Here is a 15,026-nt window from a genome sequence, read left to right on the forward strand (position 1 = left end):
TCTTTATATGCATCTCTAACTTCAGTAAACTGTCCTTCATTTGTCAGCCTTCATTCACTCAGGACTGCTATTTGGATGAATTACCTATTGTGCACTCTCACAACAAGAGCTGTTCATCTGTCAAGTCTACTGAATTTTGTGTTTTCCACAAGTATGCACACATTTCATGTGCCAATGGTGAGTGGAATCATCTTTGTAAAAAGTTTTACATTGTGAGTGTTTCTGTGTGGGTATGTGTGTGTGTGTGCTTATTGACTACCGAGCAGGATCCCCATCTATCATAGCAAGCACATGAATGTTGTGCAATGTCTTGCACCCACAGGTGAGAGATGGGTGGCAGTGGAACACCAAAGGTCAATGAGCCACACTTAAAAGAGCTCAACAGAACTATTTGTTAATGTGTTAATCCTACTTAAACGCCTCATAAAGCTTAGTGGTTTAAGTATTTCTTATAATTCTAAGAATTTTGCTACCACCATCACTGTCAAAACAATATCTTTCATTGACTATCACCACTTCTTCACCTCTTATTTACCCCTTAGCTCTTATTCTATTGAAGCTACTCCCTCAAATGTATTATTAATCTCAATTTCTAAACTCTTTTCTTATTCTTCATCAACCTTTAACTTTCTAATTCTGTTGACACATTTTACCTTTAAGATTTTTCTCTCATTCCTTAGTTCTCAGTAATTTCTCTTTCATCTGTTTGTCTTTTCCTTGTAGTTATCCTGATACTTAAAAGTAATGTATGAGTGTATGATTTCCCATGACCCTTCCAACATTTGCCAACTCCCTTTTTAATTATCTTTTCCAATCTGATAGATAAAATTTCAGAATTGTTTTATTTCCATTTTTTTCTAATTAATAGTCATTTAGATTATTTTTTCATTGTGCCTATATATATTCATACACAGCCTGGGATTCTTCAATTATGAACTATAGCTAAATTAAATAACTTTAGATCATTAGACCAAGAACTGCCTTTACACCAAAATGATCTTTAAATCAAGTATCAATTCAGAAATAACAATCTTATAAGTTTGAATCAGATGATCATATATTTTTAGAAAGGAGGTCATTATTTCAGAATTTTGCAAATAATTTCCCTTCTTTTTCCCATTTAATGTAAACATCATCGGATATGCTTGCATGAGAACTTTTGATTTTATGCAATTTGATACTCTGTGACATACTTTATTCCTTATTTGAAAGTGAACCTTCTCCTATTGATAAATCTAATAGGCTTTCTCATGTTTCTCTAATTTGTTTAGGATATGACTTTTTATATATCATATAAATATACATTTGGAGCTTTTTTTAAGGGGGGAATACAACAGATTTATAGAATATAAAAGCATAAGAAAAGACTTTCATCGATTAGAAAGGGAAAAATACAGAAATAGTGGATTATAAATATAGATAAATATTTAAAGTGTGACTATTTTCAAACCAACTGAAGCCTACCTATGGGAAATGGGAATTGGCTTATTTCTTCTTCATCTAGTGAATCTTTACTATCTCTCTGGCTACAAGAGCTGTTCTGAAAGCACCTATTTTCATTTGTGATCTTTTTTTAAATTTTTATATATTTTTTAGTTTTTAACATTCAGTTACAACAGATTTTGAGTTACAAATTTTCCCCCATCTTTCCCCTACCTCCCACCCCAAAATAATGAGGATACTGAATACTCCTTCCCCCAATATGTTCTCTCATATCCTCTCTAGTCACCCTTCTCCCCCTGCCACTTTCTAGTACTGCAAGATGGATTTCTATGCCCCAGTTCCTGTATATATTATTTCCCAGTTGCATGTAAAAAGCAGTTTTTTTTTAAACATTTGTTTTTAAAACTGAGTTCCAGATTTTTTCCCTTATACCTTCTTCACCCATCCCAACTAGGAAGATAAGCAATTCAATATAGGTTGTACATATGTAGTTATGAAAAAAAAATTTCCAGGGTAGTTATATTGTGAAAGACTAATTATAATTATGTCCATCCTATCCCACCTGCCACTTATTCTAATTTCCTCTTCTGACACTGTCCCTTTTCAATAGTGTTTACTTGTAAATACCCTCTCCCCCATTCTACTCTCCCTTCTATTATCCCTTCTCTTATCCCCTTTCCCCTGTTTACCTGTAGGGTAAAATACCCAATTGACTGTCTATGTTATTCTCTCCTTAAGCCAAATTCAATGACAGCAAATTTGGCTCATTCTCTTTCAATTTCCTGCTCTTCCCCTCCACTGTAACAGTTTTCTCCTGCATCTTTTACATGAGAAAATTTACCCTAATTTATCTCTCCCTTTCTCCTTGTGCCAATATATTCCTCTCCCTCCTCTTCATTGTATTTTATGTTTTGGATACCAATACTTCATTTTCAAATCATCCTGTGCTCTCTTGTCTATGTATACATGTATACATAGACATGTATGCCCACACTCACATATATTTATATATTTATGCACGCATAAACCCTCCTATACATACATTTACATGTATGTAAATATGTATAAATATATGTGTGTATATACATATACACACATCTATATTCTCATTAACTATCCTCTTCCTAAAAAAAGTCTTTTGGATTACAATTATAATTTTTCCATGTAGGAATCTAAATAGCTCACTTTTAATTAGTTCCTTATGATTTCTTTTTCCTGTTTACCTTGTCATGCTTCACTTGTTTCTTGTAGTTGAAAGTCAAATTTTGTATTCAGCTCTGTTTCTTTTAATCAAGAATGATTGAAAATCCTCTATTTCATGAAATGACCATATTTTCCCATGAGCATTATACTCAATTTTGCTGGTTAGGTAATTCTTGTTTTTAATTGTACCTCCTTTGATCTCTGGAATATCATATTGCATGACTTTGGCCCCTTACCAGAAAAGCTTCTATGTCCTGTGTTATCTTCATTGTGTTTCCACACAACTCAAATTGTTTTTTCCTAAATGCTTGCAGGATTTTCTCCTTGATTTCGAAACTCTGGAATTTGGCTATAATAGTCCTACTTTTCCTTTTTGGGATCTTTTTCAAGAGGTGATCAGTAAATTCTTTCAACCTCTTTTTTGTGCTCTGGTTCTTTAATGTTAAGGAAATTCTGCTCGATAATTTCCTTAAAGATGGTGTCTATGCTCATTTTTTTATCATGGCTTTCAGGTAGTCCAAACATTTTTTAAATTATCTCTCCTTGATCTATTTTCCAGATCAGTGGTTTTTCCAATGAGTTATTTAACATTGGCTTCGATTTTTTTTTTTCATTTCTTTGGATCTGCTTTATAATAACTTGATTTTTCATGAAGTCATTGTCATCCATCTTCTCCAGTCTTATTTTGGAGGAATTATTCTCTTAAGTGATTTTTTGACATTCCTTTTCCATCTGGAGAATTTGGCTTTTGAAGGCATTCTTCTTCTCATTGGCTTTTTGGGCTTTTTTTTTTTACCATTAGGGTTCATCTATTTTTTAAGGTATAATTTTCTTCAGTATTTTATTGGGTCTTCTTTAGCAGACTATTCACTCACTTTTCATAATTATTTTGCATAATTGTCATTTCTCTTCCCAATTTTTCCTTGACTTCTCTTACTTGTTTTTCAAAATCCTTCTTGAGCTCCTCCATGGCCTGTAATCAATTCATATTTTTCTTGGAAGCTTTTGATGCAGGAGTTCTGACTTCACTGTCTTCCTCCTATTCCATGCTTTGATCCTTTTTGTAACCCCCCCCCCAAAAAAAAAGGATTCTATGGTCTGTTTGTACATCCACACTTTGATCATGTTGCCAGACAATTACTTGACTTTTGAGTTCTTTTCCACAGTAGAACTCTGCTGCCAGATTGCAGAGAGCTATGTCCCAAATCACTGGGGTTTTAGCAGCTGCAGGTCCTATTAGGAGGGCACCTTCGTGGCAATCCCCATGATCTCTGGCACACTGGCCACACAGCCCAGCACCACCATCCAAGACCACAATCCAGGTTCAAGCAGGTTAAAGCAAGAGGGATTACCTCCTGAATGGTTGCTTGGTCCTCTGTGATGTGCAGACCAGGAGCTCTGGAAGAAGCCACAAGGCAGCAACTGCATTAGCAGTTCATCAGCCATTTTTCACACCAGGTGCAGTGGTTAGACTGTGCTCTTCTCCATCCAGTTCTATCAGAGTTCCTGAGTGACCTTTGACTTTCTTTTTGGTGTTTATGGTTTGAGAAATCTGGAAATAGCCCACCTGCTATTTCATCTCTCCTGAAGTCTGCTCTGGCCACAGCTCGTTGGGCCCACCCTCAGTCCGGAGCCACAGGGCTCATAGGGGACTGTGCTTGGCTCCCAGCCCCATGTGATATACTCTTTCTCTAGGCCTCCCAGGCTGCCTTCAGCAGGAGATTTGTTTGTCTCTGTCACTTTGTGGATTCTGTTGCTCTAAAATTTTTGTCTTTTTTTCCCCCATGTTTTGGGTGTGGTGGGAACTGGAGAGAGTGGAAGTCCTGTTTTTTGCCACCATTTTGACTGCACTGCCTGGAGCTTTTCTTAATATAAGCTAACATTTCCCAAAGTGTCACTTTCTTTTCCAAAGCTTTTTTTTTTTAACTAAAAAATTCCTCATATCAGTAGCTGTGGTCTTTGTGATTGTTGTATACTATTAGATACATTTGCTTCTAAATGTTATATATCTTACCTGTTCCACTGATTGATATATATTTTAATCAATTAAAAATTGTTTCAATAATTATTACTTTGCACTATAGTTCTATTTCTGGCACTGTTAAATAACATTTATTTTCAATTGTTTTATTCTTTTCTTATGCTATTCTATACATTTTTCTTCAGTGTGAATATTATTATTTTTATAAAGTAATCCTTCAGTAGTTTTATTTTAATATATTAAAAATGAATTAGTAAACTGATTTAAGTAACATTCTCATTTGTTTAGTGACTTGTTCTACCTAGGTGGCAATTAACATGTTTCCAATTCTTTAACTCTGTCTTTATTTCTGCAAATAATTATTTGTAGGTGGATTTATATAATTCTTATGTATATATCTGAAAGTAGATTCCCATTTCCTACATCGTTAGTAATATTTAATAAAATATCTCAATCTCTTACCTTTAAGTTCTATTGCTACTATATAGAAATGGTAATGATTTCTGTGGATTTATTTATAACATAAATTTTTTTGTAATTATTAATTAATTTTTATTGACTCATTAGTGTTCTTTAGGTGCAACATCTGCAAAAAAAGATAATTATGATTGTTCACTCAATTTCTTTTTTTGTTTGTTTTTTATTATGGAATGCATTTCTAGTAGGATTTTGTGGTCACATGACATAATATCATGATTTCTCATCAGGGATGTATAATACTTATGAATAATGGTGAGATCTAGTGCATTACCATGCAGATGGCTATGTTGGAGTAAATAAAGAGATTTTGAGATGCTGAGGACTTTTGAATTCAGGAAATTTGAGGGAGCATCTATATAAATTTAATATAAATGTAGGAAGTTGGATGGGGTAAAAGACAATCAGGTACCAAAACTCTTTGAGAAAAGATAGAAAATGAATTAATTAGGAATTAGAACTGCTGTAATTTGAATTCAATACTAAATTTTTATTATGTCTATCTCAGAGGAGACATTTTTATTTTGTCAAGGAAAGAATATCTAGAAGTGATTCTGGGGAACAAACAGTGTTCCAACTCTGCTTCCAAGGTGAGTGTCAGGTAGTGTGAGAGAAATCATATTGAATAGAAGATAGATATACAGGTAGTGTCTTTTGGGGAAGTCAAACTATATTGTACAAGAATTTTGTACATGAGTACAAAGAAGATAGATTCAGGGTAAATTGAGATAATCTCTGAGTGAAAGGACTAATATTAAAGAGAATCAGGAAAAAATTCATGCAGAAGGTGGATGTTTACCTGAGACTTAAAAGAATCCAGAAGATCAAGTTAAGAAGGGAGAGAATTAAAGACAAGGAGGATAATCAATAAAAATTCACAACATCACAATATTCTGAAATGATAATTCCAGAGGAAGCAAGATTGAATTGGAACATTGCTGTGGTAGGGTGAAGGAAGATAAGGATAAGAGAACAGGGGTTCATGGTTGGTTGGGGATAATTTTCTCTAGTATGGCCTCATGACTGATTGATAAAGAAACAGAGAAAGAAACAAGGGAAGCTGTATCTTAGGAACAAATATCCATTCCCAGCAATTTGGAACTATGTGCAAAGAGCTATAAAAATGTACATACCCTTTTACCCAGCAACACAACTTCTAGGGCTGTATCGCAAAGTGATCATAAAAATTAGAGAAACACACACATGTACAAACATATTTATGGCAGCTCTTTTTGTGGTGACCAAGAACTGGAAATCAAAGTGAAGCCAACCATTGGGGAATGGTTGAACAAGTTGTGGTATTATCATAATGGAATAATGTGCTATAAGAAATTATGAATAGACAGACGTCATAAAATCCTGGAAAGACTTGTATGAACTGCTGCTGAGCGAAATGAGTAGAACCAGAAGAATATGATACACAGTAAAAGTCACAGCATGCAAGAACTGATTTTGATACACTTAGCCCTTCTCAGAAATGCAAGAACCTAAAACATTTTCAAAAGACTAATAATGGAAAATGCCATCCACATCCAGAGAAAGAGTTGTGGAGTCAGAATGTAGAGTGAAGCAGACTATTTTCTTTTTTATTTTGTTTTGTTTTCCTTCCCATGGTTTTGCCCATTTGTTATAACCCTTCAGTGCAATATGACTAAAGTGAAAATGTATTCAAAAGGAATGCAAGTGTAGAGACTATATCAAATTGTATTTCACCTTAGGTAGAGAGGTGGGAGGGAGGAATAGAGAATCTAAAACTTGTGAAATTGAATGTTGAAAACTGAAAAAAAATATATATATATATTAATAAACTGAAAAAATATCAGTCTTCAAGCAGTGTTGCAAAGGACATTGAACCAAGCATGGGCATGAGTTTGAACCTGGCTTGCTGGTGAAACTGTTTCCTTAGGTACAGTTGGTGTAGATGGCAGGCCTGTGGCTTTTTTGAGTTATTTTCCATTAAGTGGGGAGCTTCTTCTTATTTTTCTCAGGGGAAGCTTCTTTTTTTTGTTTGTTTGTTTTGTTTTAATATAAATAATTTATTTAAGTTTTCAACATTCACTTCCACAAGATTGTGAACTCCAAATTTTCTCCTCATCTCTCCCCTTCCCCCACTTCAGGAGAGCATTCACCTTGACAGCCCTTCCCCCAATTTGTCCTCCCTTCTATCACACTCCTCCCATCCCCCTCTCCTCTATTTTCCTGTAGGACAAAATAAATTTCTATACCCCATTGCCTGTACATCTTTTTTCCTAGTTGCATGCAAAAATATTTTTAACATACATTTTTAAAGCTCTGAGCTCCACATTCTCTCCCTTCATTCCTCCCCACCCATCCTTATTGAGAAAACAAGCAAATGAATATTGGTCATATATTTGCAGCCATGCAAAACACTTCCATAACAGACATATTGCAAAAGACTAACCACATTTCCCTCTATCCTCTTCTGCCCTCCATTTATTCCTTTCTCTTCCTTGACTTGCTCCCCGCCCAAAAGAATTTGCTTCTACCTACCCCTTCCCCCAATCTGCTATCCTTACTATTTTCCCCCTATCTTATTGACTTCCCCCCACCCTCGATTTTCTGCATGGTAAGATAGATATCTGTACCCAATAGAGTGTGTGTAATTCCCACCTTAAGCCAAGTCCTTTGAGAATAAGGATCACTTATTCCCTCTCACCTCTCCCCTCTTTTCCTTCATTGCTAAAGCTCTTTTTTGCCTCTTTTATGTATGATAATTTGCTACATTCTATCTCTCTCTCTTTCCCAGTACATTCCTCTCAAGACTTGTTTGCTTTTTAGATATCGTCCCTTCATAATCAGTTCACCCTGTGCCTTCTGTCTATATGTATGTATGTATGTGTGTATGTGTATATACACATATTCACATATACATGTGTGCACATATACATATATACACATATGTATATATACATACACATAGTACACACACATGTGTGTATTTCATCTAACTATCTTAATGCTGAGAATGGTCTTATGAGTAAAAATATCATCTTTCCATTTAAGAATGCAAAACGTTCAACTTGAATAAGTCCCCTATGACTTCTCTTTCCTATTTACCTTTCTATCTTTCTCTTGATTATTGTATTTGAAAGTCAAATTTTCTATTCAGCTCTGGTCTTTTCAACAAGAATGCTTGGAAGTCCTCTATTTCATTGAAATTCTATTTTTTCTCCTCAAGTATTAGACTCAGTTTTGCTGGGTATGAGATTCTTGGTTTTAATCCTACTCCCTTTAATCTCTGGAACATCATATTTTAAGCCTTTCAATCCCTTAGTGTAGAAGCTGCTAAAACTTATATTATCCTAATTGTATTTCAACAATACTTGAGTTGTTTCTTTTGTACTGCTTGCAATATTTTCTCCTTGACCTGGAAACTTTGGAATATGGCTACAATATTCCTAGGAGTTTTCCTTTTGGGATCTCTTTCAGGAGGTGATGGATTAATTCTTTCCATTTTTATTTACCCCTCTGGTTCTAGAATAAGAGGGAAATTTTCCTTGATAATTTCTTGACAGGTGATGTCTAGGCCCTCTCTTTCTTTTTTTCTTTTCTTTTAAAGAACTTTTTATTTCCTGGACCTGAGTCAAATTAGATACACATCCATTTTTTAATTTACATTGGTGAGTTTAAATTTTGATGTGTTTTTACACACAGTAAAATTGACATTCAACAGTTACACTAAGGTGAAAAAACTCTCATCTTATTAATAAACTACTCCAAGTATTTTGCCCAAAGTAAAAAAAAATTTTACTCTGAACATGAAAACCTGTAACAAATATTAAATTAATAGTACAAAACTCATTACTTGTAGTTTTCTTCCCTGCAAAATCAAAAAATTACAAATAACTAACATACATCAGTCATAACATAATCCTTGATCAACCCCACACCATATACAGATGCTTCAATTTTAACCCATCATCAGAGACCAAGTCATTTTCATACAAAACAAAATTCACGTGCCTAAAATGAAAGACAAGGAGAAGGAAAAAAACAAAAACTAGTAATGAGAATTATGCTCAGTCCTCTTTAGCTAGACAGTGGCCCAAAATGCCACTGTTTCTGATCAAATAAATGTTGGCTGTATAATATTGCAACAACTTCCAAGAGTGAACTTTAACACTTTGGCATCAGGAATCCAGATTTTCCCAATTTAGATTAATATACACCTTTTAAGTGCCAACACAGAAGTGAAGGAAAGAGCTGGACATGCCAGCTAAAAATGACTAATTCACTACCAATTGCTGAAAACAGCTTCCAGCCTTGGTTTAGCACATCAGAAGTGACAGGCAGAAACCAAAACTGTTTAGTTAGTCACTTGTTCTATACTTTAATACAGATGGCTGAGTCCTGGGGTCTAACCTCAAGAACATTTTCTTTAAGGGAGAATAGTTTGGGGGCTTATCAAATAAAAACTACCCTAAATGAAATACAAGTACCCAGTTATAATGGCATGTGCTACAAGGTCAATAGTTGCCTGCTACTAGCCAGACAGTTTTTAATGATTTAATCTGTTGTTCCTTAGAACTTCACAGAACTGAATTTTTTTTGGCTGCATGTTTAGACATCCAAAGACATGTACAATCATTTTTAGTAAAATACTGTAATTGCCTTAGTGCTGTGTTAAGAACAAACTGTATTTCTTTGTGAAAACCAAAGAAAAACAGGACAAAGAAATGTGATTAGATCACAGTTCCTTTATGGTATTGGAGGTCTGGCATATTTCAAATGAGAAGTTATGTCAATTAAGTGTCAGAGTTGTCAGAACAGCCTTGCTAAGGTGTGTTTTCAAAACGTAGTGTGAGGAAGAAAGAGAAGCAATGAGTGTATAGTTCAGAAAACAAAAGCTTAGAAATTATGTGACATTGTGACCAAGATGTTTGGTAAACAGGGAACTGGGAGTTTAAGACCATCAGGAAAAGCTTTCTCAGACAACCCTCCAGACTTCAAAAAGTCTCTTCAGGTAGTACATCTGTCCCAATGTCATGACAACTAATAGAAGAGCTTCAAAGAAGGACCAGAGGACCACTCTGTTGTTTGTGCTGTCATTAATTGCTCTGTGTATTCTCTCCTGGACTTTCATGTATTCCTGTTCCTGCTTTACCACAGTCATGGTGACAGCAAGCTCATTAACCATCTCTTCCGGCTTATTATGATGCTTCTTTTTCCATGTCTTGACCCTTTGGAGATTCTCCAACATCAATAGTGAACATCACTATCTTGGGAGTCATGGTGGACATTCTGTTGCTAAAACAAGTTAAGTTCCATCTATGTGAGCTGCAAAAGTACATTTCCCACTGGACTCTCTGTCTCCTTTATAGATTCCTTTATCATGAGGTCCTATAATCTCCACGTCGATGTCCAGGAAGCCACCCTTGGCCACCTCAAAGATGATGCCCGTCTTGGTGCCTGAGGTGACCCACTCGAAGAAGCACCACTCCATGTGCGCATCGATGCTAACAAAGTAGCCTGAGGCCGTGGCAGAAGTGAGGCCAGCAGGGTCAGTACCTCCAGGAGCGTCACCATGGCCTGTGAGCTGGCATGGGGCCTGGCAGGGATGGGGACTAGGGCCGTCACTGCTGCCTCCTAGTCAGCCTCCGCCTCTTCCGATTGCTGCCAATCTGGCCATGATGGGGCACTGAAGCGGGAAACACCGATTGGCGGGCTGGCGCCACTCTAGGCTCTCTTTTTGATCATGGTTTTCAGGTAGACCAATAATTTTTCAATTATCCTGGATCTGTTTTCCAGGTCAGTTGTTTTTTTTTTTTTTCCAATACAATATTTCACAATGTCTTCTATATATTTTTTCATTCTTTTGGTTTTATATTATAATTTCTTAATTTATCATGAACTCATTAGCTTACATTTGTTCCATTCTAATATTTATGGAATTATTTTCTTTAGTGACCTTTTGGGTCTCCTTTTGCATTTGGCCAGTTCTGTTTTAAGATATTCTTCTCATCATTGTCTTTTCAGACTGCTTTTGTCTTTTGGGTTAGTTTATTTTTAAAGGTGTTATTTTCTTCAGCATTTTTGGTGGGCTCCTTTAACAAGTTTTTGACTGGTTTTTCATGATTTTCTTTCATTGCTCTCATTTCTTTTCCCAATTTTTCCTCTACTTATCTTACTTGATTTTCAAAATCCTGATTGAGCTCTCCCATGCCCTGAGACCATTTTATATTTTTCTTGGAGGCTTTGGATGTAGGAGCCTTGACCTTGCTGTCTTCCTCTGGTTGTGTGCTTTGATTTCCTCATCACCAAGGATATAAGAAAATACCTTTTCACAAAGAAAGTAAGCTTCTACAATCTTATTTTTCCCCTATTTGTTCATTCTCCCAGCCAGTAACTTGACTTTTCAGGTCTTTATAAATTGGAGGGAGTACTGCCCCATGCTCGGGTGAGCTCTGCTCTAAACCCAGTGCAATAAACACTTCCTGAGAACCTTCCAGATTGTCTTGGTCTCGAATCTGCTTCACTCTGCAATTTTGTGGCTTTTTATTTATTCTTTCATTCGTTGGTTCATTCTTTCATTCATTCTATTTCTGTTGTTTAATTATTTATTGCTTTTTGGAGAGGGGAAGGTAGGGAAATTGGGATTAAGTGACTTTCCAAAGGTCACATGACTAGTTTTGTGTTAGTGTCTGAGGCTGGATTTGAACTCAGGTCCTCCTGACTTCTGGGCCAGTGCTCTATTCACTGCACCACCTAGCCACTGCCATTTTGTGGCTTCTGCTGCTCTAGAATTTGTTTACAGGTATTCTGAGGGGTCTAGGGGGAGAGATCAAGCAGGTCCCTGCTTCTATTCTGCTATATTGACTGGGCACACTCTTGGGAACTTGTTATTGGGTAGGAATCATCTACCCAGAGTAAAAGGACAGTAATCCTAGTGCCTGGGTCTGAGTCCTGCCACATCTTGCTGGCACAACTGCTTCTGTTCCTACTGATTCTTTTAAGGGGTATCTTGTAAAAATCATTGGGCAGTGAGACATACTAAAAATTTCAGGTTGCAGTCAGTATAAGGCAAATTTTGTATGATGAACTATGGGTTAAATTAAGCTTGAAATAAAAATGTAAAACACTCAAAATACAAAAATTTCTTCATTAATCTTTAAGGTTCTAATAAAAGAAGAATTTAATTTAGCTAAGAGTAAACAAAATAATCATATTCAATAGCTATGGCTATATAAGGAAAAAATTAAAAATAATGAGCAATTAGCTTATGAATTTTGGCATTAAAGATCATGTATTGGGTTGTATTCATAGTATAGAATGCATTTGGGAGATCAGATTATTTAAATTTTCTAACAATTTCCACAGTCACTGTTAAGACAGAATTAAGAAGTTTTTATGCTATTTTTCTACTTTGTTTTAATTTTATAGGAACTTATAATATTGAATGGTATCAGAGCAAAACATATAATTCAACCTCAAATTATCTTTGTAAGCCGTCATGAAATATATTTACCAGAATAAAGGTGTGTGCGGGGGTAGGAGGGTGGGTCATGGGTAGAGATATGAGTTGAGATTTAGGACACGTTTTGAAATTATCTAAGAGGCAATATTTTAAAGGATCTATGTAACTTCAAACAATTATGTCTTATATTCCCACTGTGATTAATTATCTCAAGAGAATATTATTTTTTGTCTTTTTTTAGAATAATATGCTGAAGAGAAATAAAACTGAAAAAAAACTTTCTGAAACCTACTTCTTACAAAATCATGTTGACAGATTCAGGCTATCTACACAATCAATTCTCCTTGAAGGGAAGGATATAACATTTATGCCATCCAAAATACAAGTGATGAATCAGCAATGCTTCTATGAAGAGTCTTAAGATAAATATAATAACACATGAGTAACTATTTTGATTGACATAATGAAACTAACCCATAAAATTAATATTTGTTTCATTTTTTAGAAAGAGCTTTTTTCTCTATAAGCAGGTATCTCTAGGAGTACAATACAAGTATCTTACATTATGGCATTATTTTCTTTTCCTCCTTCTGTTTCTACAATACTATTAAATATGGTTATGTAAAAGTGTGAATTTTTTTTGGTTGCTTTTAAATAGTAAATATTCCATTTAAATCACATTATGTGTTCATTATCAGGTGCCATGGCGATATCAAAGTGAAAGATTTAACAAGATTTTGAAGCTTTACTTTACTTGAAATTATTTTTACCTCAAAATAAACATGCTATATAATCATTTTTAAAGAGAAAATTTCTTTGAAACTTGGCTGCAGTTATGATTTAGCAACAATATTGCAAAACAAAAGATTTTAATTTTACGTAGTCAGTTATACAAAACTCAAGGCCCATTTTTATGCATTTGGCAGTCAGATGGATGATGAAAAATAGGAAATAATTTAAAGATGGAAAACACTGAATTGAAGATGTGTTAGGGAAGCCTTATAGTAGAAAGTAGGATTTTACTTGGGAATTAAAAGAAGTCAGAAAGTCTGTAGTGGAAGTGAAAGAAAGAAAGCATCTCAGGCAAAGAATAGGATCCAATACAGAACTCTAAAAGACATCTATGATAAGAGTATGTGATCTGTAAGAGGATCAAATTAGAGAGAGAAAGAGAAATCAGATAAGTAGGATGAAGACCCGTACAGAATGATGTCCCAAATACTTAGAGAGAAGAGAGCATCAAGGAGGAGATAAAGAGCAGCAGTGTAAAAGGCTTTAGAGATCACAAAAAAAAGACATTTGAGAAAAGACTTGGATATGACAACCAAGAGATCACTAGTAACTTTTGAGAGAGAAGTTTTGGTGGAATGATAGTGTCAGAAGGCAGATTGTAAAGGGTTAGTAAGAAAGTTAGCGAAAAGAAAGTGAAGGTACCTACTATCCATGGACTTTTTTGAGGTGTTTATCTTGACCTAAATGACAACACTGGAAAGTGTGCTTCAAATGGATGCCCTGGCAAAAATCCTCATACAATAACCAGATTTGTAACATTATTAAGTTCCTGAAGCCAGATATTCTCAATGTAAGAGCATAATAGCTTTTCGTTTTTTCACTTCATTGGGGAGCACTTACTGAAAACATTCAAAACCCCCTAGAAATTGAAGAAAATCAGTATTTATTACCATGATTTTTGTGAACAATTTTGGAGTAAAAGGATTTTTTTTAGCACTGTATGTTAGAGAACTTAATTCCAGTGTGATTTTTCCCTCCATAAGATTTGACCAGCTTATTGATTTTTAAAAGCTAAATAAAATGACACAGATTAATATTGAATAAACAGATTCAAAATTCTACCAAGATTGTATTTTATACATCAATTTACATTTTTCCTAAGATACTGGGATTTTTACATTATTGTGTTATGGCATTAACTGGTACATCCCATGGCAACAAAAAGAAAGAAAAAGAAAAAAGTATAATAATTAATACATATTCCAGATTTAAAGACAATAAATCATGAATTCCTAAATAAATATTAATTCAATTCAATTAACTCCCTCAAACATAACATTCAAATGTGCGACTAATTTAATAAAATGTTTAGAGAAGAATTTTATACTACAACACAATATGACTACTATATTATATTAGATTAATGAACTCCCTAAAAAAAATGTTCTGCTTGTTCCTACTTTTCTTAAGTCAATGCTGCCCTTGAAAGAAATTTGCTCATAATAAGATCATTTTTACAAAAGCTATTTAAATAAATCATTTTTTTCAATAATCTGAGTGGTATATCAACCTATTTCTCTAAATGGACAAAGTTTCTTAGTGATATTTTAGACTAACATAACAATAAAATCATTATGAAAAATATAATGGCCCAAATGATAATTCTCTATTTTTGATCTCATACTTTTATCCAATTATAACATATATATATATATGACTTTTTTTGAAAAGTCTTAATTACTGGAATTAGAATTG

The 15,026-nt window shown here is 34.6% G+C and overlaps 1 pseudogene; it reads right to left on the minus strand.

Annotated features, from left to right (window-relative positions):
• Nucleotides 1-9,908: 9,908 nt before the first annotated feature.
• On the minus strand, nucleotides 9,909-10,681 carry LOC138145628 (transmembrane emp24 domain-containing protein 2 pseudogene; annotated as a pseudogene).
• Nucleotides 10,682-15,026: the final 4,345 nt, after the last annotated feature.

Source organism: Petaurus breviceps, unplaced genomic scaffold (assembly GCF_028583685.1).
Source record: "Petaurus breviceps papuanus isolate PSGF00001 unplaced genomic scaffold, PetGlider_PUasm1.0 90743, whole genome shotgun sequence".
Classification (NCBI taxonomy): Eukaryota; Metazoa; Chordata; class Mammalia; order Diprotodontia; family Petauridae; genus Petaurus; species Petaurus breviceps.